This window comes from Hibiscus syriacus, unplaced genomic scaffold (genome assembly GCF_006381635.1).
Source record: "Hibiscus syriacus cultivar Baekdansim isolate YM2019G1 unplaced genomic scaffold, ASM638163v2 tig00117032_pilon, whole genome shotgun sequence".
Lineage (NCBI taxonomy): Eukaryota > Viridiplantae > Streptophyta > Magnoliopsida > Malvales > Malvaceae > Hibiscus > Hibiscus syriacus.
The window spans coordinates 2,058,776-2,078,533 of record NW_024063532.1 but is presented as its reverse complement, the minus strand read 5'-3'; the positions used below and the strand labels follow the sequence as shown (position 1 = coordinate 2,078,533).

The 19,758-nt window shown below is 34.0% G+C and overlaps 1 long non-coding RNA gene across 1 annotated transcript; it reads left to right on the top strand.

Moving 5' to 3' along the window:
• The first annotated feature begins 4,678 nt into the window (after positions 1 to 4,678).
• On the top strand, positions 4,679 to 16,373 carry LOC120196303. The gene is made up of 3 exons (XR_005523156.1): positions 4,679 to 4,689; positions 11,528 to 11,532; positions 16,238 to 16,373. It is a non-coding gene; the product is annotated as an uncharacterized LOC120196303 (long non-coding RNA).
• Positions 16,374 to 19,758: the final 3,385 nt, after the last annotated feature.

Sequence of the window (19,758 nt, the reverse complement as noted above, 5' to 3'; positions counted from 1 at the left end):
ATTACCACTTACCAGCCAATGCCAGCCGCCAAGTCCAAAATCCTTGTTAACGACGCCTTAAAGACCAACGAGCACTGATTTACTACGATTGTTTCCAGTGACGACCACCTTAGTATGACGCGGCAACACCGATTAAATTGTTTTAGCACTAGGCAACTACTGCAAGCTTAAAGTGAGATCAACGAATTATACCTCTTCTGCAAGGAATTGTAACACCACCCAATTTAACGATTTTATGTTAGTGTTTGCTTAATTTTTCAAAATCAGAACCGAGAACCAGTGAAAAGGGGAAAACTCAATGAGGTATAATATGAATGATTTATACAACTAGTACGAGAATGATTCATGAAAATGAATAAAGTTATCTCTTCATTTCACAAAAAAACAAAATGGATAAAATCTACTACTTACTGATTATGAAGGGCAACGTATGAATTCAACTCCTTGATCTGCAAGAGACTGCCATAAGCAAGCCCGATTTACTGGATTGATGGCCACTCAACGGCGATAAACAAATTAGGGTTTAGGGTCAACGACGTCAATGGTGGCCAATGGAAGCTCGATTTACTGAAAAGTCGACTCAAACGGGCACCAAAATTGTGGGAGGGTCGAAGGTGATAAACAAATTAGGGCTCGGGCGAATGACAGATTTTGGGGGTTTTATAATACTTTACAGCGTTTGCAAACAAAACGCCACTACATGCCAAATATATTGCAGCGTTTACGCCAAAACGCCACTACTGGCCAACTCTATAGCGGCGTTTGTATGACAAATGCCACAGAAGTGTTACTGTATTGGGGCGTTTACATAAAAACGTCACAAAATCCCTATTTTTTTTGCGGTGAAACGCCACTAAATTTTTACTATTTTACGACGTTTTTATATAAACGCCGCTAAAGTATTACTATTTGGCGGCGTTTATATAAAAATGCTGGTATATCCCCAAATATTACGGCGTTTGTTGTAAAAAGGCCACTAAATATTACATCTATTACGGCATTTGTATAAAAACGCCACTATAGATCTGCCCTTTAGTGGCGTTTTTGGATACAAACGCCGCAAAAGTTCATATATAGAGGCGTTTTTGATACAAACGCCGCTAATTACCTTTATGTAAATAAGATTAGTTGATTTTACATATTTCATTTATGCTCTACAACCACTAAATTGACTGATATATGTAGCTTTATCTATTTAACAACAACCATACATTTTAATTAAGACATAAGTTATGCATAAAAATACTTAACAATAAAATACATTAAAATTTAGAAACATTAAAGTTATGCATAAATAGTCTTCACCATATTGTTTCACTACAATTTAGTTGTGCTCCTTCGTGGATAAAGGACGTAGGAAAGCTGTTTTCCTTGTTTGACGATGCATCGTTAAGTTTTTTCTCTGTGTAAACTCTATATGGAGAAAATCTTCATCCATTTTACCAAATAAATCCCCTACATCCGGTTCACCAAGAAGACTCCTTGCGCGCTTCAGTGCTTCACTTGAAACAGATAACGACCTTCCACCTACAATATAAAACTTGATTGGAGGTGGCTTGGGAACTGAATCAAACATTAAAATAAATTTAAATAGATGATAGAAACGTTTACTTAGAGTAACAGTAGAGACAACGTCGACTTCATTGAGGATAGATACTACTTTTGCAATTGAAGATTCTTTCAACGCCACAGAGTTACCAAATTCGGTTCTAAACATCGGGTATTTATCCACTCCTATATCATCGTTCTCAATAAGCTTCAAAGATCCTACATGCGTACGATCTATGAAATTTGACTGAGCATAGAAAAATAAATTATAGCGGCTGAAAGATTCATAGATTATTACCTTCAAGAAGGAGATCGACCATGGAAGGGTATGGAGCAATAAAAGTTCCTTTCGAGTCATCATCCAGTTTCAACGGCGAGATAGGACCGATATCCTCCCAACGATAATTTGATCCATCATCAGAGCAAATACGCCACTTAGACATTTCTTCGACGATAATTTCTCTTACTCAATGCAACACCTGCTCTCTTTTTATCAAATACATTAGCTTTTTGGGTTTTCCCCATTTTCAGAAGACCAAAAAAATGAAAAATATCATTAATGATAAGAGGGATCAAACCGTGCAGTTGTGTTATAGTTCGTCGGTGAGAGGCCCGATTTGGTTGGTGGGACATACAAACGACGACGTCGGTAGGAATCGAATCGTTTGAGAGCTATTGTTGTTCCAGAGAAGAAGCTTTGAGGGAATAAGAGTTTAAATGATTTTAAGGTTCGGGTAAAAGAAAATGAAAACTATATATTTAACATTTTGCGGCGTTTATACAAAAAAAATGCCACTATTGATTACACTATTGTGGCGTTTGTTTAAAAATGCCACTATTTATTATCACTATTGCGGCGTTTTAAGAATAAATGCCACTATATGTGTAATCTATTACGGCGTTTATGGTATAAACGCCGCTAATTTGCCGATATATTGTGGCGTTTTGGCTAAAATGCCACTATATGTTAATCTATTGTGGCATTTATGGTATAAACGCCGCTAATTTACCATTCTATTGCGTCATTTATTAAAAAACGCCACAATAAACCACCCTATTGCGGTGTTTTTATAAAAAACGCCGCTAATTTACCAATCTATTGTGGCGTTTTGCCTAAAACGCCACTATATGTTAATCTATTGTGGCGTTTATGGTATAAACGCCACTAATTTACCATTCTATTGCAGCATTTGTTAAAAAACACCGCAATAAACCACACTATTGCGACGTTTTTTTTGTAAAAACGCCGCTATATGTCAAATCTATTGCAACGTTTTTACAACAAACGCCGCGAAAGTATCAATTTGTGGCGCTACGATTGTAAACGCTGCTATATGTTTAACTCTTATGGCGTTTTCTCTCCAAACGCCGCTAAAAATGCCGTTACATATCAATTTTGCTTTCGTGCTAGGACATGCTAGTATGAGTGTTTTGCAACGGCTAATTCAAGGGATTTAGTAAGAGGGTTGCCTAAACTAAAATTTGATAATGGTAAAATCTGTGATGCTTGTGCTAAAGGAAAACAAAAGCGAGTTTCTTTTAAATCCATTAATGATGTATCAACTAGTAGATTATTACAGTTGATCCATATAGATCTTTTTGGGCTAAATAGAACTACTAGCTTGGGTGGAAAACACTATGCATTTGTCTTGATAGATGACTATTCTAGATATACTTGGGTTCTATTTTAAAGTACTAAAGATGAAGCATTAGAACATTTTATCACATTTTTAAAATAATCCAAAACGAAAAAGGTTACTCTATCACTAGTGTTAGAAGTGATCATGGCACTGAATTTGAAAATCTTGGATTTACTGAGTTTTGCAATTCTAATGGCATTAGCCATAATTTTTCAGCACCTAGAACCCCTCAACAAAATGGAGTTGTTGAAAGGAAAAATCGAAATTTAAGAAAAATTACTAGAACCAAGCTTTGTGAAAATAATTTGCCAAAATATTTTTGGGCGGAAGCCACAAATACCGCTTGTATGTTGTAAATCGAGTAATGATTAGGCATATTTTAAAGAAAACTTCATATGAAATTTTCAAAAATAAAAAGCATAACCTTAGCTATTTTCATCCTTTTGGATGTAAATGTTTTGTTTTAAACAACGGTATGGACAATCTTGGCAAATTTGATGCTAAAAGTGATGAAGGAATTTTTTTGGGTTATTCCTTAAATTCTAAAGCTTATCGAGTATTTAATAAAAGAACTTTAGTTGTAGAAGAGTCTATACATGTTGTTTTCGATGATGTTCCCCTTCCGAGGAAGGATTCTTGTGTGAATGATGATGTAGGCATTATAAATATAAATGACGTTGGACATGACGTTGGAGAACCATCATCAAAGGAAGAAATGAAAGATGAGGAAACTCAAGATCCTCTCGAGAATCCAACCATTGAAGAAAGGGAAGTCTCTTATCCAAGGGAATACAATTATGTCAAGGATGGTGAAATAATAGGTGATCCATCCAAAGGGGTAACAACTCGATCTTCTCTTAGAAATATTTGTAATTATATTGCATTTATCTCATTCATAGAGCCTAAAAATATTAAAGAAGCATTAAATGATGAACATTGGATTATGGCTATGCAAGAAGAGTTAAATCAATTTGAGAGAAGTAAAGTATGGACATTAGTTGAAAGGCCTAGTAATAAATCTACTGTAGGGACTAGATGGGTATTTAGGAATAAGCTTGATGAAAGTGGTAATATAGTGAGAAACAAGGCTAGACTTGTTTCTCAAGGGTATACTCAAGAAGAGGGAATATACTATAATGAAACATATGCTCCCGTAGCTAGTATGGAAGCTATTAGAATGTTATTAGCATTTGCATGTTTCGATGAATTCAAATTATATCAAATGGATGTTAAAAGTTCATTTTTAAATGGTTTTATAAAATAAGAAGTGTATGTGGAATAACCTTCTGGTTTTGAAGATTCAAAATATCCAAATCATGTTCTTAAATTGACAAAAACTCTTTATGGTTTAAAACAAGCTCCTAGAGCTTGGTATGAAATATTGTCAATTTTTTTAATCGAAAAAGGTTTTTTAAAAGGGAAGGTTGACAATACATTGTTTTAAAGCATAAAGGTAAAGATTTATTAGTAGTTCAATTTTATATTGATGATATAATATTTGGTTCTACTAATGATGTTCTTTGTCAAGAATTTTCTAAGCTAATGCAAAGTGAATTCGAGATGAGCATGATGGGGGAGCTCTCATTTTTCTTGAGACTCCAAATCAAGCAAAGAAAAGATGGCATCTTCATCATTCAAGCTAAGTACGTCAAAGATATGCTCAAGAAGTTTGGACTAGAAAATGGGAAACCTCATGGCACTCCAATGAGCTCATCAACAAAGCTTGACATAGATGAAGGGGGTAAATGTGTGGATGTTAAATTATATAGGTCAATGATTGGCTCTTTGCTTTATTTAACCGTAAGTAGACCGAACATTATGTTTAGTGTTTGCTTTTATGCCAGATTTCAATCATGTCCTAAGAAATCACATTTACTAGTTGTTAAGAGAATCTTTAGATACCTTAAGGACACTCCTAGTTTAGGAGTTTGGTATCCTAGAGACTCTAGATTTAGCTTGCATGCCTTCTCTGATGCGGATTATGGAGGATGCAAATTAGATAGGAAAAGCACCTCCGGTACTTGCCAATTCCTTGGAAATATGCTGATTTCTTGGTTTTCAAAGAAACAAAATTGTGTGACATTATTTACCACTGAAGCGGAATACATTTCAGCCGGTAGTTGTTGTGCACAAGTTTTATGGAAGAAATAACTTTTTGATTATGGAATTGAAGTAGGTACCATTCCTATCAAGTGTGACAATACTAGTGCTATTTGTCTCACTAAAAATCCCATCCAACACTCTAGAACTAAGCATATTGAAATTAGACATCACTTCATTAGAGACCATGTCGCTAAGGAAGATGTAGTTCTAGAATTTGTTGATACTTTGCACCAATTAGCAGACATTTTTACAAAACCTTTAGATAAAGAAAGATTTTGGACACTTAGGAGAGAATTAGGTTTAACTGACCTTTCCTCACATAGTGTTTAAATTAATTTTAGCACTTTTATGAATAAATGAAAAATGCTTATAATAATAAATTTTTGATTGCATTCTTTGCTATTAGTTAGGGGGAGTTTATGTTCTTTGGAGAAAATTAATTTTATGGATTAAATTGATTGATCGAACATGATTAATTTTCAATATATGAGTTGCCAAAACCACTAGAGCTAATTAATTTAGCATTTTGAGTGTTTAAAACGAATTTTTGACATTTTTGTGCATAGAGTATCGACCCCTAAGACCGGTATCGATACCTCTATAATAGGTATCAATACCATCTTTGAATGGGTATCGATATCCCCCTGATGGTACTGATACCCTCCACGGGGTCTGTTGATAAACACCCCAAATAAACCCCATTCTCTCAAACCCTCTCTTCTCACTCTTTGACGTTGTTCCCTCTCTCCATCTCCCTAAATCACTACATTGCTTCAAAACATCAATTTTTAGTCAGAATTTGTTTGCATCTCAACTCCCAATCCTGCTTCAATCATTAATTCGTGCAAAACATCACTACATTCCACTCAAATCCAAAATTTTCAAGGTATTGTTCAAAAATATCTATTTCAATTAATTTTTGAACTTAGGACTAGTTTAGATTTGTTCTAGGTTGAAATAATTATCGGGCATTGATCACATGTTATTTCTAAACTAGATTCTACAACAAATTTCATCAAAAACACAATACTTTTCAAAAAAATTCAAAATTTTGAATATATATATATTATTTTCAAAAATCATGGGTTTAATTGATGTTTTTGATTCAATTATGTTGTTTTCATGAAAACTATACGTATTATGATTTTTAAACATTATTTTCAAAATAGTATTCAAAACTTTGCCCATTAGGATTGTTTTAGAGAACCTTGAAATATTGAGGACTCAATTGAGTTTTGGGATTGATATATTTTCATACATGTGTTTTCAAAATTGCAGGTTATCCATTCTATTCCGATTTCTTAAGTCATGTCTTACAAACGACCTAGGTCCTCTAGTATGTTTAACCAACCTCAAAATCGACCTCCAAATCCAAATCCTCCAATTCCTCCTCAAATTCCTGATTCCATTATGACTATAGGTAATTCGTGCTTTAATGAACCTGGACGTAGACAAGATATCTACTATAGTTATTCTCATTACTTTTAGTCATATAAAATTCGCGAAGAACGCATCCCGTCCCTTCAAGCTATGGTAGATATGAACTTTAGATATCTACCTACCCTATTAGATTGAAAATTTGATAAACTCTGTCAACTCGAGCCGATTTTTTATCAACAACTCGTTCGAATCTACTATTCCAATGCCATTTGCATTCAAAATTAAGAACAAACCGCAACTATAGGGATCCGATCCTATCTTATCAGTCAATTTATTCAGATTGATTCTCAGTATATAACAAATGCTTTTGGCTTAGATGATAATGGATTATACAATGAAAAACAAATCGTAGGTTCCCATTACAAGGTTAGATCGAGTGCGAGTATCTTAGATCATCACGATCGATTTCTTCATCTTATGATCTCTTGGCGGTTTAGACCATCCGGAGGAAAATACTCCACTCTTAGAGCCTTAGATTTGTGGTGGATACATTGTATCCATAATAATATGAAAATTAACCTTCCTTATATCATCTTTTTGGTTCTCGTTGACACCGTGAATCTCGTTCTAATAAGAAAACTTGTCCAATTCTAGTTTATGGTTGTCTAATGAGTAACTTGTTTAAGAAAGTCGTCCCTCTCAAAAACCAAATTAATCTTCTTTCCTTAACGAGATCGGGATGGATAAAGGATAAGGAAACTGGTGAATGGGTTCGACCATCTGAGGAAACTCCGGGAGCTAGTTCTTCACGAGCTCCACTGGGAGCGGACGATAATCCAGAGCTTCAACAACTAATGCAAGATATTGGCGAAGCCGACGATGAGCCAGAACAACCCGAAGAACAAGCACAACAAGTGGATCAAATGCCTCCATATTTTCAATTTTTTATGGAGACATTCGATTTTCGATATGCATCCATGGATTCGCGCATAACTTTCATAGAGTCTCATTTATCCACAATGGGAGATCAACAATTGGAAATTCTCTGGGAGATACGCTCGAACAACATAACTATGAATGAACGTATTAATGCGCTCACACATGAGATGGCAGCTATGCGAGCTCATTTTCCTCCTCCCGATCCTCCAACGGATGCTTGAACCTTGTTTGCTTTAGATATATAGGATTGAACTTAGAACTTATTGTTTTTAACTTTTTTGATGCTTTTGTGGATGTTTAAATTTGCTTTGAATATTTTTGATTTGAATTTGTTATGGATATTTTAGATGTTTGGGATGGTAATTGTTGGTTTGAATGTCTTTATTTGAATATTGAACTTAAAAGTCTATTAATTTTGCATCATTTAGAATATATGACCAATTTGCATTGCACATTTGTTTATGAAAATTGATTATGGATCTCATGGCTAATCTTTCTCTTGATTTTGATCTTAGCAGCTTAAACTTTATCTAATTCACATCAATTGGAAAAAACTTGTTTTATAAACCTTTTAGAGTATTCTTTTTTATTTAACAAAAAGGGGGAGAAGTGTTAGAGTAAGGGGGAGTAATTTTTTCAAATTTTTCAAACTTGATTTCAAAAATGATTTTCAATTATAAAACCTTAAAATTACTAAAATGTTTTGTTATATAAAAATATGGGAGATTGTTGAAAACATTTTGATGTTTCGATCTAACAAATTAAGTGTTAATTAATTTTAAGATTTTATATTGAATTATATATTCGATTAAATTATTTGAATATGAAAATTATTATTCCAAGTTTTCAAAACGTCTATTTCAATCCTTACTCAAGTGTAAAATTAAGTTTCAATCTTAAAATATTTTTGAAACAATTTTTACAAAGTATTTCGAGTCATATTCGAGCCAAAAATAAAATTTACTTAGTGTGGTATCGATACCCCCTATAGGGTACCGATACCCCCTCTATAAGGTACCGATACCCCCCATAGGTATCAATACCCCCATGCAATGGTACCGATACCCCTCAGGAGGTACCAATACCCTAAGGCATATAACAGTCGAAATATTTAAATTTTACACTGCAAGTATCGATACCCTATGAAGGGGTACCGATACCCCCACGCTCCAAGCTATTTTATTAATTTTTTTTCGCACTACAACGGCTCTAACTTCATCCAAATGGTTCCCAACGGTTAGAATCATCCCAAGGTGTATTTAAACAAGTTCTGAAGCTATTGATAAACAAGAAATCATTGAGAAACAAGAGAGAAAGCATCAAACACCAAGTTTGTGCAATTCAAGCCAATTTTCCTTCAATATTCATTTTGCTTTCAAGAAAATACATTGTGCTCATTTGTAATCATTTTTAAGTGTTCTTTTGTTGTTTTAGAATTGTGCAAACATCTTACCTTGTGAGGTTTTCTTGTAAGTTTGTGAAATTTATGTATTTCTCTTTAGGAGAGAGTGTGCTCAAGAATTGGGGTAAAATTCTTGAGGGAGTTGTAAGGTTACTCTTTGTCCTCAAAAGAAAGAACAATTTAGTGAATTTGTTGGAAAATCCTTAGTGTGGATAGCTAAGGTAGTGGTCGTAGACTTTGGTTGAGAAAGTCGAACCACTATAAATAGTTGTGCAATTACTTTCAATTTTCTGCAAAAGCTTCCACCAAAATTTTAATTGCCAATTCACCCCCCTCTTGGTCAATTCCATTGATCGATTAACTCAACAACCACCAATGTTGGAATTATTCCTAGTGAAAGAAAATGTGGAAATGTGTTTACATCCGAGGAAGAATCCAACTTCAAATAGGAAATCAACATAGAGTCTTCCACCGAAGGATATTCCTCAACAGGTTAATAAACGACCAATTGCAATGTCAATGATGAGCATGTTTTTTCTGTACCCAAAGGCAAAGATGTTTCAAGATATATGACTTGCAATTAGTTACTATACCAACGAACAAATAAAAAAGAACATTTGCATGGAAGAAAAAGAGTGGGAAATGAAAAGAATGAAAAATAAGAGAGTGGATGAAAGAAACGTTGGAGTTGAAAATAAGTGTAGAAAAGAAAAGGATAAGAATCAATCACCTTCAGCTAGATTTTCTTACCTTCATCTTCGTATCCTTCTTTTTCATTCTCTAGTGGTGTTCCTCCATTTACAAGCTCCAAGGAGTGGCAAGCTAGGCGTCCGAGAGGAGCTAGCGAGCTAAGGCGAGTCGTGGTGGTTGAGGAGAGCTTCGGCTGCGTGCGTCGAAGGCTTCTTCTCCCTTCCCCTTTGCTATTATTTTCCATTTGATATTAGGTTGTTGGAACGGATAAATTTCATGTTTTGTTTCATGGATGATTCTAACCTCACCATAAACTAACCTTAATTGGTGGGGTTGATTTTATGGATGTTTAACATTATTTTAATGGTAGATTTATATTTATCTTTTGTATTTACTTGTTTTACTTATGAATGCTTAATCTTCTAAGTTTGTAGGAGGCAAGAGAGTGTCCATTACTTAAATGAAGGCTTGGTGTTCGAGAGAAGCTTAGCTATTAATACTTGTAGTATTCGAGAGAAACACAAGCAAGATCCGTATAAGCAATGTGGTGTAGTATTTTCTTAAGCTTTGAACCGACCTAGTAATATTGTATCCAAATCCCTTAGTGCTTAAGAGATACTAAGATAGGATTTCAATGACTAAGAGGGTTAGTTTTTATTAATAGTGTAGGCTGCCATAGTTGAGACTGAGAGGAGATGTCGTGGCATTCTATGCTATTAGGTTCCTTTGACTAGATATAGCGGGAGCATTTTTAGAAAACCTTGTCGAGCAAGTGAAGTTTAGATAAATTAAATCTGCCTGTGAGATAAGTTTTAGCATCCTTAAATTAATCCCTACCATTCATTCCCGTGGAAGTTTGTTGTGTGAGGATTATCAAACTATTATTTATTTATTGTTTTTACTATTTTTGATTGCCTTGACATTTCTATCATTTTCAATAGTATAATTTGCTCTTGCCACTACATTTCCATTTGCTACCACATCAGACTATCAATCCATATCCACCAACATATACTTTCCATTTTCGTGACATTCCCCATTAGCACATATCAACACTAACTATAGTTAGATAGAGTAGTGCTTTGCTTTGGTTAAACTTTTTAATTTCCACCAATCCCTGTGGAGATGATACTCACTCATCACTTTATTACTTGAGCGATTGTGTATACTTGCACATTATTTGCGTATAATTTTATAGTACTCACAACACGGAATAACAAGTAAGTCCGATCTTCCTTTAATTTGTACCACCAATGTTGGAATTGTTCCTAGTGCAAGCAAAGGTGGAAATGTGTTTACATCCGAGGAAGAATCCAACTTCAATGAGGAAAGTAACATAGAGTCTTCCACCGAAGGATATTCCTCAACAGGTCAATCAACGACCATTTGCAACGTCAATGATGAGCATGTTTATTGTGTACCCAAAGGCAAAGGCGTAGATGTTTCAAGAGATATGACTTGAAATTAGTTACGTACCAACAAACAAATAAAAAAAAGGGCATTTACATGGAAGAAAAAGAGTGGAAAAATAAAAAGAATGAAAATGAGAGAGTGGATGAAAGAAACATTGGAGTTGAAAATAAGTGTAGAAAAGAAAAGGAAAGTGAAGAACATATTTTACCTAACAACTCTTCTTCACCTATTATTTCTTTTGTTTTTCATGACAATCTAAGAGACATATCTTTTCAAGGAGATGATTCAAGAATCATGACTTTTGGAGAACTAAAGGATGTGTCATTTGAATCACCAATAGACATAGACTTTTGGATACTCACAAGACGAGTCACTTGATGTTACAAGAGTTAAGCTATTTGAAGTTCTAAAGAATATGTCACTTGAAGTCTCAATAGTTGTGTTCGTTGACATTCCAAGAGATATGCCAAGCTTGAAGAAAATTCAGCAACAAACTCCATTAATTACCCTCAATGGTTTGATATGTCCATTCATTCTATTAATTACTTTTCATTTGCTAATTTTGGTTTATTTTGCAGCAAACTAATTTATGTGCTTGGAGTTATCTTACATACCTATGAGGACAAGTTCCAACAAAAACAAGGCCACTCTACAAGTATATACTATGCCCAGAATCAGTCGATTCAGTAGTATAAAGCAAGCATCGTCCACCTAATCAAGAGCCATCATATGGAAGAGCACAAAGATTAAAGGAGATGGTGTAACCTACCTACTTGAAGGAGTTCAAAGGTCAAGACTCTCCACCCACTCTTATGATGATTCAAAGGAACACAATGAAGGAGTGCAAAGAACATATACCTATTCGGATGAACAACATGGAAATGAAGTGCACAAGCAAGCAAAACTTAATTCCAAAGAATGGTGTTTGTGTAAAACAAGAATGAAGAAGTTCCCAGCTAAAAGGAAATCGAGATTTTTTCCTTTTGTAGCAAGCTTCGATTTGGGGATAAATCACATTAAAGAGGGAGGGAATGATGTGATCTCAATCAGCCCTAACTTTCGTCTTGATCTGATTAAAGGTTGATTCAAAGGGAGTTTTACCTTCTTCATCCTATACCTGCTCATTTATTCACTATATTTTATCATACGTTTGTATTTGCCACTTGGGATATGGTTATCATATGATATCATTCATTGCATGATTTACATGAGTTTTATTAGTTGCATGACATTCAATGCATTTAATAAGTGTGTTGTTCATTTAATCATGAATTGCATTTAAAACATCTAGTTCATTGAATAAAGTTAGTTCATTAATTAAACTAGTTCATTTATTAAACAAACTCTGAATTGTTTCATGCATGTTTTCAATTAAAGATTGAATAAAGTTCACCTTTGTGTCTAGGTGCATGAGAGAAGTTGAACGGTTTTAACAGATGCAAGAATATCAATCAGAATGTCTTCTAATTATAGATCCGATACAGACGTTTTTGGGTCCAGAAATCAATTGGACATTATTCCTCTATCTCTTAGCTTTCCAACACCTTTTGAATCACCTGAATCCGATAGCGAGAGCTTGAGATATAATCGATTTACTGAAGACAGTGCAGGCTAGGATTTTCATTACGAGAATTTTATACAATGATGATATGGATGAGTTTTAGCCAAGGAAGAGTTCTTTCATCTTCTACCAAGAGACAAGCAATTGGTGGCCATCTTAATTCACCAATTCAAGGCATTCAAGGTTGATGTTATCACCCATTGAAGGCCATACACGTTCAAGCAAGGGGACGTGCAATAACCAGCATTCAAGGCCTTTATCATCTTTTGAAGGCTGATCATATTCTACAAGGGAACAAGCAATGAAGGTTGATTTTATTTCATTTAACCACCAAATTAAGTGATAAAATCAGCAAGGAATTTGAAGAGATAAGCTATCGGGTCACAATCCATCCTTTGAATTTCTATCATCCTCCTCACCGACTACAACCATCCTTCACCATTTTCGTTACATTCATTCAACCGTTATCATCACCACTCTCCTTTCATTTGCAAACCACTTTAACTTTATCCACATCCTTTTCAATTTCATTCTTTATTTGTTTATCTCATATTCACAACGTTAATTTTGCACTTTCATAATAATCATTTCAAGCACTGTGGAGTTTCTTACTAGAATCACGATCGGGAAACAACGTATATGACTCAAAACAAATTATCGAGATCATATCAATTAGTATTAGAGAGAGTCGATTCAGTAAGTGTATCCTTTTCAATTTCATTCTTTATTTAGTTTTGTTTCATTTTAGTATCCCCGTTCAAAATTTAAAGTTTAGATACTAAAACGTAGTTTAGGTACTAAATGCGTTAAGCTTTTAACGACAAGTACTAAAATGAAATGAAAACTAAACGTTGGGTATGGTTTTAAAAAAATTGAAAGTTTAGGTACTAAAACGGACAAAACTAATAGTTTAGGTACTAAATGCATAATTTACCCTACTTTTTATATAAAGCTTATATATATTCAAACTATACATCTTAAACTTTTTGGTCAATTTAGGCATCTAACATTACAAATATTATTATTTTAAGTGTCTCGACCCTAACAGTAGTTAAAATTCATTAAGTGACTATTTCACATTTATTTTTTTTATTTATTAAAAAAAATAAAATATTATTATATTAAAAAACTCTAATTTTTCTAAAATTACAAAAAAATCCCTAAAGATCCATAAAAACTCTAACCCTAACATTATCATATCCCTTACCAACCATGGCCATCAACGTTGCCGCCGCCCTTGCCATCTCTTTTGTTGGTCGTCATCGTGCTTGTCGTCCGGTAGTGTGCGTCACAATTTTTCAATTTTTTTAACGTCTAGTTGCGTGGGTGTTGCTGGGTTCTGGGTCTAGGTCGTAAAGGTCTTGTTATCAGGAGAAGGTTCGATCGATAAAACAATGATAAACGGTGACGACTGACATTGACATAGAGATTGAAATTATAGTTTTCAAACTTTTATGAGTTTTTTAAGATTTGAGCTTTTTTTTTAAAAATATAAATATATGATTTTTTTAAATTATATAAATGCAATTCGTGTCACGTAACAAATTTTTTAACGACCTTTATAATCAAGACACTTAGAATGTAATATTTGTAATGTTAGACACCTAGATTGACCGAAAAATTTTAGGTATCAAAATGGAAAAAGACGTATAATTTAGACTATTTTAGCTAAGCCAAAACTTAAAAACAAAATCAAACGTTAAATGAAATTTAATACAAATAAAAAGTAAAAATAATGTAATTATAATTAGTATTTTTTAATAATATAATAATAAGTCTTTTTTAGTAATTTAAAAAAATTATAAAGTAATATCTATTCAAAATCTTTTTTTTTTCATTGACAATACATATATCTACATCATATAAACGTAACAATTTGAACCTAAGACTTTTAAAGAGAACACTCGTTTTAATCATTTAGTCCGATCAATAGATTCTAATACAAATGCCGAGTTAAAAAAAAATCATTTGCATCTGCAAGCTGCCGTGAGAACAACTAAGGCCCCAATAATAAGTTGGGATGAGCCGATGAGGGCAAGGACACACATTACAAATACAATATTAACGTCTGTCATATACCCTATTCTCTTCACTCATATCTCTTTTAAGATCTACGCCCATTACTTCTCTTCATATTTGTAAACAATGATTAAAAATGCATTTGAAAAGAAATTAATCGAAAGATTCCGAGGCCGTCTATCAGAGTTTCAAATCACGATCGCGGTCTCATTTTCGGTCATTTTGGGTTTGTCGTGATTGTGGCCGTCGCGGGAGCTATTATGACCGTCGCAGGTGCTATTGCGGCCATGGCGCTATTGGACGCTATTACGGGTGTAACGGGTAACTCGAACGGCGGCAAAACCACTATTTCACGGGTGCTATCACGTGTTCAGACTGAGATTTAAAACCCTACCGTCTATATCGAAAATATATGACCTTAAATGGTCAACTCAACTCTTTAAAGTTTAGTTCAGCAAACAAACCTGGTTACACAAGTCGGAACCGACAAAGTTTATTAGAATTACTGCTTTTACTTCTGTTTTTCTTTCTTTTTCTTTCCATTCTTCAATCAGAATATTTTCCCAACTCGTATAGCACGAATTTTCTACATCACCATATCAACAAAACACGAAATCAGTAATGACAAACGAAAATTGCAGAACAGTCTTCTTCAAAGCAATTATCTACAGACTTACAATTCATCTAGGCTGCAGCTCCTTCCACCTTCTCTTGTATGTGGGATTACACAGGTACCCTCTTGCAGGCCTCTAAATCATAAAAGTTCCAATGATTATAAATATCAACTCTCTTTTCAAAGTTTTACTGTCATTTTTCCATGAAAAGTTCTTACATGCACGCATGAAATGCTCTATGCAAGAAAAAACCAAAAGTTGAAAAACAAAAAGGTTAAATTTGGGTTTCAGTTACAATCTGAACTGTCTTTATCCATCCATATGTGCCTTTTGATCATCCCCTAGGATGCCAAACTAATAAAAAACGAGTAGGCACCATGTGCATAACATGATGCCTTGGGCAAACTTAGCAAAGGGAGGTGCAAAAAACTACAATAAGTTGATTAATAATTTTACATTAAAGATGCACTCCTAAAACAATAGAAAAATATATACAAACAAATATAGGCATGGATAATGTTATGATTACGAGAAACATAAGTACTTTTGAAATGCAAAGGTAGAAACTGCAAAATGAGCAACTGCATCATAAGTACCAAGGGGACTGGGTTATTTTGTCAACAACAACAATAGATAGATTTTCACAGGTTTATTAGGGGAAAAGAATAACGCTATGCAATACCATACATACATCGACTAAAGGCTTCTTAAATAAGGTCATGTATTTAAGTTCACCCAAAATAGAAAAAGAAATGAATATAGTTTAGTTATTTAGCTGCTGAGTCAGGTTCCAAAGGCAATACTCGTTTATGCCATCAATGCCTCAAGGTGCTTGACCAGAGCAACTAAATGTGCACCCGGCTATATTGTGAAGATATTCACAAGTTCTCTCATATTCTTATGCCACGCTCTCCTAGGTCAAAGCAAGATGAAAAAGGCTACTGGACTTCATTGAAAAGCAAGATGAAAACAACCACACATCTCAGTAAACAAATTATTCAATTGAGGTTTAGTGAATTAACCAGTAAATAATCAGCTCTGATTTTACAGTTTCATGATTCTAATTTATATTCCAGTCTTAGGTTGAAACAAGGGATAACACACTCCTTTCAGCAAATAGAAGAAATGTTGATTCAGTAGCTCATGTATTGAATACAGAATAATGTCTTTAGATTCCACCTATTTGATCTAGTAGTAAATATCAATGCGAACTTAGGATTTAGATAATGTTTAAGTTTTCTTTCATGCTCTCAGATACACAAAACATCACACTCTCTGGCCTTTCAAAATTTAAAACTGTTTTATGATTCTTTTAATATTTTGCAGAGATTTTACACCATGCAACCAACCAACCAAGAACTAAGATAATAGAATACAAGCATGCAATTCCAGCATACAGTTTATAAAGGAAATTTACTTGACTTTCAAACTAAACATACCGATCGGAGAGAGAGAGAGAGAGAGAGAGAAACCTTAAAGTTTTGGCGCTTCATGAAAAATTGCATGGTGGATTTCAGACCGATGGTTAAGGTCACTCCTGATACAAAAAGGATCTATAAAAAGGTGTTATTCAAGCGTGATTCAAGGGAAAATGAAACAGTTTGGAATAGAGGTCAGTTAGCTTACATTTCCCATGGCAAGCAACCCCTTGTCCAAAAAATAAGATAATTCCAAAAAACGAGAACAAAACGCCAAATCCCGTTAATCCTAGCCCAATTTCTGTTTTGCATGGCATCATATATTAGACTATTAGTACTATGAAAGTTAATTGAATAAAGTGAACTAAAATGTTGTTCATTCAACATTTTTTTCCTCAATATTAATGACAAATTAAGTCATAAGTCTCTGTGTTAATCAAATGTAAGAGCAACAAATCACTTCTACTCGCTTCCAAGCATTTTCAATCTCAAGAATCCATGTAACTAAAAATATACTTTTTTCAGCAAACAGGTTCAGTTTAAACTAAAAGATTAGATTTCCAGAGAACTATAGTAACTAAAGAGCCATAATTCCATAACCATATAACTGGGGTGTAGGTAACAGTTTTATTGACCAGAAATCTTCTCATATATTATTTGCATATTATAAGATCATTCTAAAATACTCCTAGGAAAGTTTCTAATCCTAAACAGTCTTTAATTAGCATTTTCTGTACAAAACCCAGATGCTAGAGGGTTTATCACATTGTATTCCTTTAATTAAAAAAATACTTTGTATTCCTTAAACAATAGCATTATATGCACCACCAAGCAAGCATGGTGCACAAACTTCACCAACAATAACGGGAATACAAAATTAAAGCTAACAACTGGAACTGCATTCTATTGAAATACCATATTTGATGAAAGAATGAGAGTATCAAAATTTAGCCAATGAAGATGGTTGCATATCAATTAAAAATCTTCAACTATATAAGCAAATCGAACATGAGCTGAAATTACCTACTAGAAAAATTATATTCATATTTTGATAGCATTTGTTCTTAAAACCTCTTAATGTTTGCTACTTAATAGAACTCCTCACAAGTCTGAATAACTCTGCACAAGTTCCCGGAATATTGATTTGGAAAATAAATAATATTCTGTGTTTGGCAAGCTTCTCAAGAACCAGCCGCGTGACTTAATCAAACATATATCGAAGCTCATAAAAATAAATTATCCCCTCAAATCATTCCCAAATTGCCTCAATGTAAAAAAACAGTTATAAGCTTGTACATGCATAATAAACTAAAAGAGTCAGTAGAGTGCATATAATTCCCAAGTCTAGAAATATGTATTACACTAGAATTTCAAGGGATCATATATTGAATAATATCAAATACCGATTAACCAGATGTAACCCCCTCAGACCGATACAGATAACTCGATCCCATCTGGAGTGTCACATTAAGGCCACCTAAGCGACCCACTATAAAAATCTCAGAAAATTTAAAACTTTTTTATTAAAACATGTAAGTCATAAAATCATTTGTCAATACTCAGAAATAAAACAGATTTTCAGACTCGTAAATAAAACAAAATACAATTACATGCCCCCTAATCACATGTACCATACTTTGCAAGCAACGCCGGAAAAACTCCCTTATTGATATCGATAGCTGCACTGGTACAATTCTTTTTAACCTGCAATGGTGAGTAATAGAGTGAGCTTCGGAAAGCTCAGTAATACAGAACTATCAGGTGATGCTATAGGACATGCATATAAATGGAAAGCCATATAATTTCCTTATTGAATCAGACGTATACCGGTTTTCGAAATAATCTGGGGTTCCACTGGTAGTTCATCGAGTAGAAGCCATGAATATCTCAGTTCATATGAAGCATTCATAGTATCACGTTTTCAGGATATCGACTAGGATGTCTAGTGTGTTCCAACAGTACGATGAAATCATAATAGATACACTAATCAAATGATAGTTTAGTAAATCTCATAAATCATACTGTAGTGGAGCTTTTTAAACTCGTAGTTTAAAACCATTGTATAAAGAGTTAACCTAAGGGAACATCTTAGGGCCTGAGAGCCTACCCAAGAAAGTTTCGGGGCCACGGGGCCTACCTAAGAACACATCTTAATGTCGCAGGGCCTACCCGTGAATGATCTCAGGGTCGTAGAGCCTACATAAGAGTCACATTAGGTCCATAAAAATTTTCCAGCTTGATCAGAGTTGTACTTTACATATTTGTATCTCCAAGATACAATTTATATAGTGATACAATTCCATTAGCCATCACCATTAAGTCTGTGCATCCATAAAACAGTAACCATAGATTTTAGTGTACAACATGTTAAAACAATAAAATAATTTATTAATATATAAGGAACACACTATAGAATCTAATTATTTTTTCAGAGGCATTTTGTAGTTATCAATATGGATAACATGAAACTTATGCAATTTAATCGAATTCCAGGAACAAGATCCTATAGAAGAGAATCGATTACTATCCGATCTAATTAGATATTTAAGGTTGATACTTTAGAATTCCTCTATGTTTTCATGTGCATCAGGAAAGCGTTCAGGAATGACCGGAGTGATTTGAGCTAAAAAGGAGAAACGGGGATTCAAGACATTTACAATCCATGTTGATCGATCGGTTTATCGAACAATTTGAACTGAACAACTCTCAGAACTAATGCATGCCAACCCGCCAATTTATCACCTTTCCAGCGTATTCACTCTTTAATACTAAAAATTCTTGTCCATAAATCATCTTCGTAATCAACGCTGAATAACTCTTCTAACACTCTTTATTTCATTTCCACGTTTCAACAATATCAGGAAATGCTGACATACTTGATTCATGGTTCATGACTCATAAAGACAACTCATCATGTAAGTTCAACAGTGTTTCTAGACTCATCCAAATCACTTATTTAATCGTCAGTCATTGAGGTTACTTAGTTCATTTAGCAATCATGTATATCCTGGTTACTTCAGAGTTTTCCTAA